Source organism: Chrysochloris asiatica, unplaced genomic scaffold (genome assembly GCF_000296735.1).
Source record: "Chrysochloris asiatica unplaced genomic scaffold, ChrAsi1.0 scaffold00294, whole genome shotgun sequence".
Classification (NCBI taxonomy): Eukaryota; Metazoa; Chordata; class Mammalia; order Afrosoricida; family Chrysochloridae; genus Chrysochloris; species Chrysochloris asiatica.
In genome coordinates this window covers 2,725,291-2,736,412 of record NW_006408812.1, presented here as the reverse complement: position 1 = coordinate 2,736,412, position 11,122 = coordinate 2,725,291, and the positions used below count along the sequence as shown (strand labels likewise).

General features: G+C 39.7%; 1 protein-coding gene across 6 annotated transcripts in view; it reads left to right on the top strand.

Moving 5' to 3' along the window:
• The window catches only part of PDLIM5 (PDZ and LIM domain 5), a 296,691-nt gene that overhangs the window by 236,534 nt on the left and 49,035 nt on the right, over positions 1–11,122 (top strand). The gene's annotated exons all lie outside the window — the stretch shown is intronic.

Here is an 11,122-nt window from a genome sequence, read left to right as displayed (position 1 = left end):
AAGGTCAGCAGTTCGAAACTACCAGCTGTTCCGCGGGAGAAAGATGAGGCTTTCTGCTCCCGTGAAGATTTACAGCCTCGGAAACTCTGTGCAAGGTCGCTATGAGTCGGAACTGAGTCCATGGCACATAACAACAACATGTTTATACAAGTTTGTTCAAGGCATTGACTGGGAAGAACTTGGCAATACAGTAGGCACATAATGAATAGTGAATGAATGAACACAGAGGAGCATGCTTTGGAGTCAGTAGGATGTGGTTTGGGATCCCTGACTCTTTTTTCCCCTCCCTTGGCTTTAATGATACCACACCACACGTGCCTGGGTTTCCCCCTACCTCTCTCTGTACCTGAAGTGTTTATGCTACTTGCCTTCTGTTTTAGGAGCTCTTCTACTTTCATTCTGTAGTTTTTGTGGGACCTTGAATTTACTTAATATGACTTTTTTATCCACCATCATCTTAATTCCCACCAAGTGATTGGGGTTTTGTTGTTAAGTGTTTGGGCGGGACCATGCAAATAAAATGTATAGGACTCTAAGGCTCAGATTGGTTCGTTTTGCCCTCAGCTAGGTTTAAAAGGAGTCATCTCAGAAGCAGGAACAGAGAATCCCAAAACCATCAAAAAAGAACAGCGTGAGTGGAGCGTGAGCTCCCAACCCAGCAGAGGCGGTAACATGGAACAGTTGTAGGCACTTAAGTCCATGGGTTGAATAAAGCTCTGTGCCTCTGGACAGCCTTGTACAATGTGTCCTTGAACCATTTACAGGCTGACTAAAGGAGCTTGTCCGAAACAGGATGAATACCAACGGCCCACAAGGCTGGAGGCTTAAGGCAAGAGTGAAGTATGCCTACAGTATGGCAGAGAAGAGGTGTTCCTGACTGCAGAACTGCTGTGTCCTGAGTTCTTTGTTTGTTGTTTTTTTTAAATCCTGAATTGTACCCTATTCACTAATAAACCCCATAATTATGAGTAGTGTTATAAGTTCTTTGTAGCTAATTGCCATGGATTGTCAAACCCAGATGTGACACAGAGAGTGCTGTGAGAGGGATGGTTGCTGTCAACAGGGTAAAGAAGGTTGTAGGGTAGAGGCATGACTGATCTTTGCTTCATAGGAATGGGTCTTGGGCTGATTTTGATTTTGATTCTTCGCCCTTACAAAGTCAGGGCAAGTCAGGCGTGGATCTCACGTACTTTTTGTAGTTTCCTGACTTCTATTCATAGTCTTTGTAACTCCCACCAAATGATTGGATGGGACCATGCAAATAGGTTGTACAGGTGTCTAACTTGGGGATTGGTGGGTTTTACCATTCCACGGGGTTTAAATGGAGCCATCTTGGAAGCAGAAACAGACCGTCCCAGGACCATCAAAAAAGAACAGCCATGATTGGAGTGTGAAATCCCTGTCCAGAAAATAGGCAGCATAGAGAGACAGAGCAGTAGGCCAACCCGTGTACTAAGTAAAACTTAGCGTCTTCAGGCAGGAGGCTGACTTGCAGAATGTGCTCTTTGGCCATTAATCCACAGCAATAAAGGAGCTTTGTAATACTTGCCGGAGCAGGGCAGAGGTCAAGAGGATGGGTGGCTGAGAGGCTGACGCCAAGAGCAAGATGTGCCTTCATTATGGCTGAAGGACATTCCTGAACAGAAAACTGCTGTATTCTGACTTGTTTCTGACCATTTTCATTGCCCTAGCAAGCACCATAACTGTAAGTATTTTCTGTGAGTTCTGTTTGACCATTGCAGCGAATTATCAAACCCAGCAGAGAAATGCCATGGGAAGGGTGGTTGATGTCAGGACAAGGTAAAGAAGATTGGAGAGTAGAGGCATGTCTGACCTTGGGTGGTTGTGAAGTGTGATTCTCCTTCCCGCTTGTGATGCTGGAAGGAAGAGGTCAGACGGCCTTCATGACATTTTACAATCCCACAGCCTCTAGTGTCATCAATATACTGATGATTCTTCATTCGTTCATGGGAAAGTCATGAGACTTTCTGCTCCCATAAAGATTTATAGCTTTGGAAATTCGATACAGAGTCCCACTGGTCAAGTGGACTGCAAAAGGCTTCTTTAAAGTGCTAAAGAACAAAGATGTCACTTTGAGGACTTAGGTGTGCCTGACCCAAGCCATGATATTTTCAGTTATTACATATGCATGTGGAAACTGAACAATGAATAACAATGAATACCAGAGAAGAATGAATGCATTTGAAGTATGATATTGGTGAAGCATGTTAAAAGTACCATGGACTGCCAGAAGAATGAATAAATCTGTTGTAGAAGAAGTATAACCAGAATTCCCCTTAGAAGGGAGGATGGCCAAACTTCGTCTCACATGCTTTGGACATCTTATCAGTGGGGACCAGTCCTTGGAAAAGGGTATTATGTTTAGTAAAGTAGAGGGCTGACACAGGGACTGGAACAGTGGGCTGAAACATAACAATGGTTGTGAGAATGGCAGTACCATCCGGTGTACAATCACTATGAGTCGGAATGGACTCAACAGCTCCTAACAAGAACAACAATATTCTGTTGGAAGGTATATGGTAGGCAGAATATTGGCTCCCTCAAAGGTGTCCCTGTCCTAATCCCTGGAAGCTCTTATGTTACAGAGCAAAGCAAGTGTTAAAGTGACAGATGGAGCTGAGGTGGTAAGTCATTTGATCTTAATAATAACAAGTGTTCTTAAAAATGGAAGAGGGCAACTGAAAAGAAAGTCAGAGATACAGTGTGAAGGAAACTTGTTGCTGAACTTGATAACTAAGAAGGGAGCCAACTTTGGGAATTTGGGAGGCCTGTAGATGTTGCACAAGACCCTTTTAAAGTGTTGAACAGCAAAGATGTCAGCTTGAGGACTAAGGTGTGCCTTATCCAAGCCATGGTATTTTTAATAACCTCATAAGCATGCAAAAGCTGGAACCTCTTAAGCATGCAAAAGCTGGACAGTGAATAAGGCAGACCACAGAAGAATTGGTGCTTTTAAATTATGGTGTTGGGCTGTCAAAAGAACAAACAGATCTGTGTTAGAAGAAGTGCAGCCAGAGTGTTCCTTGGAGGCCAGGATGGCCAGACTTCGTCTCTCATACTTGGGACATATTGTCAGAAGGGACCAGTCGCTGGAGAAGGATATCATGTTTGGTAGGATGGAGGGTCAGAGAAAAAGAGGAAGACCCCCAGCGAGATGGATTGGCCAAGTAGCAGCATCAGTGGGCTCAAGCGTGGCAACAATAGTGAGGTTGGCCCAGGATTGGGCAGTGTTTCGTTCGGCTGTGCGTAAGGTCACTATCAGTCGGCACCAACTCGATGGCACCAAACAACAACAACAACAACATAGATGCTGCAAAAGACAAGAAAATGTATTTTCCTTTAGAGCCTCCAGAAATACACCAACTCCTTGATGTTAGCCCCATAAGTCCCATGTAAAACCTCTAGCCTTAAAAACTATAAGATACTTAGTGCTTTTTTTAGGCTAATAAGTTTTTAGACTCTAATGACGAGAAGAGTTGTAGAAATGATATTAACATCATACAGGAAAAAAGTAAAAGGCCATTAAGAACATAAGAAGGAAACAAAAACAAAAACAAAATTGATGTCAGGAAAAATTCTGAAACTTGGTCTCCAGAACTGCGATGGAAGCAGTAAGAGCTAAACAGAAAATTTCAAAGGGCAGCTTGAGAAGACAAAATCAAGTATTATAAAGAAATGTGCAAAGACCTAGAGTTAGAAAACCAAAGGGAAGAACACACCCAGCATTTCTCAAAATGAATAAAATGAAAAAAATTCATGCCTCACCTTTTAATATTGAAGGATTCTATGGGCAAAATATTGAATGATGTAGAAAGCATCATAAGAAGATGGTAGGCATACACAGAGACATTGTACCAAAATGAAATGGATGTTTTTCAACCATTTTAAGAGAGATCATTTGCTCAAGAGCCAATAGTACTGAAGGAAAAGGTCCAAGATGCACTGAGGCATTGGCAAAGAACAGGGCTCTGGGAATTGATGGAATACAAATGGAAACTTTTCAGTAAACTGATGCAGCACTGGAAGCACTTACTCATTGATGCCAAGAAATGTGGAATACAGCTACCTGACCAACAGGAAGAAATCCATATTTGTGCCCATTCTAAAGAGAGGTGACTCAAAGGAATGTGGAAATCATCAGACAATATCATTAATAATATCACATGCAAGTAAAATATTGCTGAAGATAATTTAAAAATGGCTACAACAGTACACTGACCAGGAACTGCCAAAGATTCAAGCCAGATTCAGACCTGGAAATGGACTAAGGAATATCATTACTGACATCATATGGATCTTGGCTGAAAGCAGAGATTAACAAAAAGATGTTTACCTGTTCTTTATTGACTATGCACAGTTTTTCCGCTGTGTGGATCATGACAAACTATGGACAACATTGCATAGAATGAATATTCTAGAATACTTAATTATGTTCATGAGGGATCTGTACATAAACTAAGATATAGTCGTTCAAACAGAGCAAGGGGATACTGAATGGTTTAAAATCAGGAAAGGTGTGTGCCAGGGTTGTATTCTTTTACCAGACTTTTTCATTCTGTATGCTGAGCAAATAATCCAAGAAGCTGGATTATGTGAAGAAGAACATGGCATCAGAATTGGAGGAGGACTCATTAATAACTTGCAGCACACAGATAATACAGATGTGCTTGCTCAGAGCAAAGAGGACTGACTGATGAAGGTCAAAGACCACAGCCTTTGGTATGGGTTCCACCTCAACATAAAGAAAACAAAAAACCCGTACTACTGGACCAATAAATAACATCTTGATAAATGGAGAAAAGATTGAAGTTGTCAAAGAATTCATTTTGTTTGGATGCACTATCAACAATCATGGAAGCAGCAGTCAAGAAGGATGATGCCAGAAGAACAAACAAATCTGTGTTGGAAGAAGAACAGCCAGAATGCTCCGTAGAAGTTAGGTTGGCCAGACTTTGTCTCTCATATTTTGGACATACTATCAGGAGTCCTAGTGTGGTGCTGTGGGTTAGCACGCTGGAATGCAAAGTCAGTTTGAACTGCAGGATCAGCAGTTCACGCTCACCAGTCGCTCCTCAGAAACCCTATACAGGGTCACTACAGGTTGGAACTGTCTTGACAGGACCTAACAACAATAACATCAGGAAGGGCCAGTGCTTCGAGAAGGACATCTTCCTTGGTAAAGTGGAGGGTCAGCAAAAAAGAGGAAGACCCCACTACCACCACCAAGGTGCTAGATTGGCACAATGGACTCAAACTTAACAATGATTGTGAGGCTGACACAGGACTGGGCAGTGTTTTCATTGTGTGATGCATAAGGTTGCTGTGAGTCAGAACTGCCTTGGTGGCACCTAACAACAAGAAGTTTTTAGTGATTTATTACAGTAGGATACTGGAAAACTAATGTTCTAGTAAGAAAAAGAAATTGAAAATTGACTAGGTATTTTATTATATTAAAAGATCCTTGGTGGCTTAGTGTGTTAAGCACTGGACTTTTAACCTAAAGTTTGGAGGTTCAAACCCATAAGCTACTTTGCAAGAGAAAATAAGGCAGTCTGAATCAGTGAGTCTAGGAAACACAGTGAAGCAGTCCGCTTTGTCCTATAGGGCCACCGTCAGTAGGAATTGGACTTGATTACAATGGATTTTAATGATGTAAGGAATAAGTATGACAACGGTATTTTAGTTATGATTTTTCAAAGAGTACCCTTTTAGAGATCATACTGAAGTATTATGGTTTAAATGATGTTTGTAGAATTTGCTTCAAAATAGTTCAGAGATGACAGGGTAGTGGCTAAATTATAGATGAAGCATGATTATTAGGAGCTGATAATTGTCAAAATTTTACTTCCCTTCATACTGGTTTTTAAAAGAATGAATTGTTTTATTAGCATCCTCTAAAGATGATCAATGCATTTGCTTTATTTCAAAATTATTACAAACTGATGGATTTAAACATATTTGAAGTATTTCAATTGGATTGGTTATTATCCTTACTAATGTTCATCCTGCCTCAGCTGCTTTTAAGTTCTTTTAATACAAATATAGTAGTGTTTGGTTCTGCTGCTATTCATAGGTTTTCAGTATCTAATCACTTCTGAGTGGACTATCTACTACTTCTTCCCACTTACTGATGATAGATTATAGATTATAGCCTTCAGCATGGATTATGCACATTATGTGCTATATAAAAGAAACAGAAATCTTCACCACTGGACCACTAAACAACATCACAATAAGCATACAAAGGATTAAAATTGTCAGGGATTTTATTATATGTTGATCTACAAACAGTGCTCATTGAAGCAGCTCATACAAGAGTATGATTGTGAGGATAGCTCAGGACCATGAAGTGTTTCGTTCTGGTTTGACAAGATAAACAATTCTAGACTGTGTTGACTTCTACCCCTAACCCTAGAGCCAAACCGACTCCACGGTACTTAACAACAACACTAGAGCCAGCAATTTTTCTGAAGAGTTCTGATTCCTTTTAATAGAACGTAAATTTAATGGTAGGGTCATTCATTTTCTAAACAAATATTTATTGAGCAATATACCAGTGGAATTTAATGATGTTAAGGAATACTTTTTGTTTTAAGTATGATAATGGTATTAGGATGATGATCTATATGTGAGAGATGTTGTTGTTGTTGTTAAGTGCCGTCGAGTCGGATCCAACCCATGTGAGAGATGTAGCAGTGAAAAAATCAGCTGATAACCTTGTCCTCCATGAGTGGAGGAAACAGTAAGGAATAACAAGAATATAAAATATGTTAGCTGGATTAAGTGCTATAGAGAAAGAAAACCAGTTCAGGAGTATAAGGAATATTAAATTTATATGGGAGGGGTTTGCTACTTTAGGTAAGGTTGTTTTTGTCAGTTCAAACTCATAGTGACCCAGCAGAGGGTTTCCGAGGAGCAGCTGGTACATTTGAACTGTCACCCTTGTGGTTCCAGATCAAGTGCTGATCCTACAGCAGTACAGCAGGAATCCACATAAGTTGGTCAGGGGAAAAAAGCACATTGATAAAATGGCTTTTAATTAAAAACCCAAAGGAAATGATGAGAACAAGCCATGCAGACACTTGGGGGAAAACTTTCCAGGTAAAAGGAATGAAATTCATAAAGAACTTGAATCAGAAGCATGTTGGCCCTTTTAGATGATTATTAAGGAGACTAGTATACCTAGTTGTGAGCAAGGGGAAGAGTGGCAGGAGATGAGGGTCAGAGAGGTAATGGGGTCGATTTTATAAGCCTGGGTTGTAGTTCCGAGTTAGAAAGGAGCTCTTGGAGCAGAGAAGTGACATGATCTGACTTTGTTTTTACTGGCTTTTGTGATGGTGACAAAGATAGAAATGAGGAGATGTATGGACTGTCAGTATAATCAGTCATTCAGGCAAGAGACGTTGGTGGCTAGGACCAGGGCAGAATATGGAGGTTGTGTCCAGGTTCTCTTCTCTTACACCGCCAGGAGCAATTCATCTTGACACTAAACTTAACTCGCCTTTTGAGTAACACGCTCAACAACATAGAAGCATTGCATTTAGTATAAGTAACAAACCATGAAAGACAGTAATAAAATGAGCAATAAAAAAGTTGCTCATTGGGATGTCATCCCCTGGTCCCAGTTTACTTATGCTTAGTTTTCAAGTCAAGTTTGACATAGTAAATTTTTACTTAGTAAGTTTTTACTAAGTTTTACATAGTAAGTTTTTACTTAGTTGTTGGTTCTGACACATAGCGACCCTCTAAAAGGTTTCTGAGGAGCAGCATGTCGGTTTGATCCACCAACCTTAGGGATAGCAGTCCAGTGCTTATCCCACAGTACCACACTAGGACTCCTTTCACCTTAGTACCTGTCAGTAATAATGATTTATTGTCAGTTTCAGCACAGTGAATTATTTAATATGTCTCTTCTAGCTTTAGTCTATGTAACTCCTACCAAACAACTCTTCTCTTGGTGCATCTGGTTAAGAGAAAATGCGGGAAGATGCTGATAGGATGAGAGGCAGTTGTGAATGGTTGTTAACACAATTCATTGTAATTGCAAAAACTTGGAGCTCTAACACGAGTGTAAAGTGAGCCAGCACAGAAACAGGAAGAAAGATCTCACTACCATCAAAGAAGAAAAGCTTGGAGTCGAGCATGTCCTTTGGGCCTTGAGATCCCTGTACATTGAACCTCTTTAACCCAAGGACAGAAAGGTGCGATACCAGAGAAATAACAGCAGACTGTTAGAGAAGCAGAAACAGGAGAAACAAGAGTCAGAACACGAGACAGAGTGGTGGCCTTCCCAGTCCAAGGAGTAAATAAAGCTGAGTGCCTTTGGTCAGGAAGCTCACTTGTGCAGTGGGGTGCCTCCAGGTACTTAATTGGGGCACTAGGTTTGCTGACCCACAGAGCTAAAGTTCAGTGCATTTGGGCTGAGGAGTACAGTGGAGTAGTGAGGAGTGGAGTACTGTCCAGGCATTTATCAGAAAGTTTAAAAGAGCTTTTTACCCTCTGTATACAGGGTTGATAGGGATGGACAGTTTAGACATTGGCTACCTAAACTGGAGGTGCGGGGAGGCTATAAAGGCATGAAATGACTGGCTTACACGTTTTCAAGAGGCAGTTTAGTTTCAGAGTGTGTGTGGGAAGGTAAAAACCCCACTGAATAGATTTCATCTTGTCTAGATGGGTCTGGTGAAAAGAGATGGGGATAAAATTCTTATGATTCAATAGTGAGTAATTGTTATCATGACTAATTGCTATTGTCACAACTGTAAAGGTAGAAGCTTTGTAGCAAAAAGTGGGGAATAGTTAATCTGGTAGCATAGTGGTTACAAGTCTGGCTGTGTACCACAAGGTCAGCAGTTCAAAACTAGCAGCTGTTCTGCGGGAGAAAGATGAGGTGTTCTGCTCCTGTAAAGATATATAGCCTCGGAAACCCTGTACAGGGTCGCTATGAGTCGGAACCGACTCCACGGCACTTAACAACAACAACAGTTAATCTTATAGTCCAGAAACAGAGGACCCTAGGACCATCAAGGGAGAAGAACATGAGCAGAATGTAGGATCCTATCCAGAGAAGCAGTGACACCAGAGATGGAGGCAGAGATGAGGACATGGAGAGAGGGAGCAGCTGAGGACTCTAAACTCATGGAAAGAGAAAGGATGTGTGCTGGTAGTTAGGAGGCAGCCTTGCTGAATGTGCCCTTTGTTTGTTTAAATGATTATATATTTCTGAGTGTTTTTATGTACACCCCGCCCCCCCCCCCCCAAAAAAAAAAGCAGGGAATAGAAGCAAATACTGTTGAATGATGATGCACGGAGGAGATTATAATCATTGCATCAAACAATGAGTATAAAACCAGTGTTCTCTCATGTAAACTGTCACTCAATTCACAGTAAAAACTTAGGGGGAAATAAAGAGCTTTGTAATATTGCCAGAGCAGGATAGAAGCCAGGTCAGCGGGCCAAGGGCAAAAGACAGGCCTGCCTACGGGCACAATGAGGAGAGGCTGTGCTAACTGAAAGAACTTTACCCTGACAAATCTGACCCTGCATTATAATCTGACAACTTCCCTGATGAATTCTTGAACTGTTAGTATGGTATCTGAGTTCCGGGTGGCTATTGCAATGAATTATGGAACCTAGCTGAGTAGAAGGATGTGGGAGGAATGGTTTCTTTTTTTTCTTTTCTTACAGTAGTTGAGTAGTTTGACTTGTGAACCAAAAGAGTTGACAGACTTATCCAGTCTGGCCAGGTGGTTAATGTATGCATTGTAATCTTCACTATTATTATTCTCTTAAGTGCATTGGTTTAGAATTAACAGCCTTTTGTGAAGAAGAATAAAAAGCAAAAATATAAAATGACCCACCCATTTTCTTAAGACAATTAGGAAACATCTCTTTTCAGAGAAGCACCCATCATTCTACCAGGAATTTTGTTGGTCTTGATTTCTTAGTAATTTCTTAAATATTTTACAGCATTTTATAATATATTTAAACATATGACATTATATACAAAGTATTGATACACTTCTTAATACACTTATGTGGCATAGTACTGATGTAATTTGGATAAATTTGGTAATTACTGGATTAGGGTGTTTCAATTAAAAAAGAACATTGAATTACCAGATAAGATTATTTAAAACTTGTATTAAGTAATCAATAAATAATGTAAATTTGAATCATTTGCTTAAAAAATGCCATTAAAATCATTGTTGGTTAAATAATTTTCACATCTTTCTATATTATATAGCATAAAGATTTTCCCACAAAAGAGGGGTAATTCACTTATTTAAAATCTTTCATCTCTGATTCATAGTCCAACAGATAACTTTTTAAACATTCCTTTGTAATAATATAAATTTCATATTTAGTAACGCATTGTTATGATTTACCTCTTAAAATCTCTATTATATCACACAGACAACTAAGTAGCAACTTAATGCATTATGTTGATTTTATTTGCTTAATTTGATAAGCTTATATATTACACAGTAAAAGTACACTAATATGCTGCCAAGTTTTCACATTAATTATGTCAAATTATTTAATGGTAATCTTAATTGATTCATTTCTAATTCCTTAAATATTTCATAAATTTTTATAATATTATATATTACCAAAAACCTACTGCCATCAAGTCAATTCTGATTCATAGAGACTCTGTAGGACAGAGTAGAATTGTTTCATAGAGTTTCCATAAAGTAGCTGGTCATCTTCAAACTGCCATGTCTTGTTAGGTGCCCAGTGTAACACCAGACCCCCTACTATATGTTGATGGTGGTGGTTGTGTGCCGTGGAGTTGGTTCCAACCTGAATTTAGAGGCCATCTTAAGAACAGATTTGATGCATTTGGCACTAACGACCCAAAACCAGAATAATTGTGGGATGATATCAAGAAGATCATCTGTGAAGAAAGTAAAAGGTCATTTTAAAAGATAGAAAAGAAATGATAAAAAAAGGATGTCAGAAGAGATTCTGAAACTTGCTCTCCAGCGTAGGTGTCAGAAGCAAATGAAGAATGAAAGAGCTCAACAGAAAATTTCAAAGGGCTGCTTGAGAAGACAAAGTCTTTTAATGAAATGTGTAATTTCCTAGAATTAGAAAA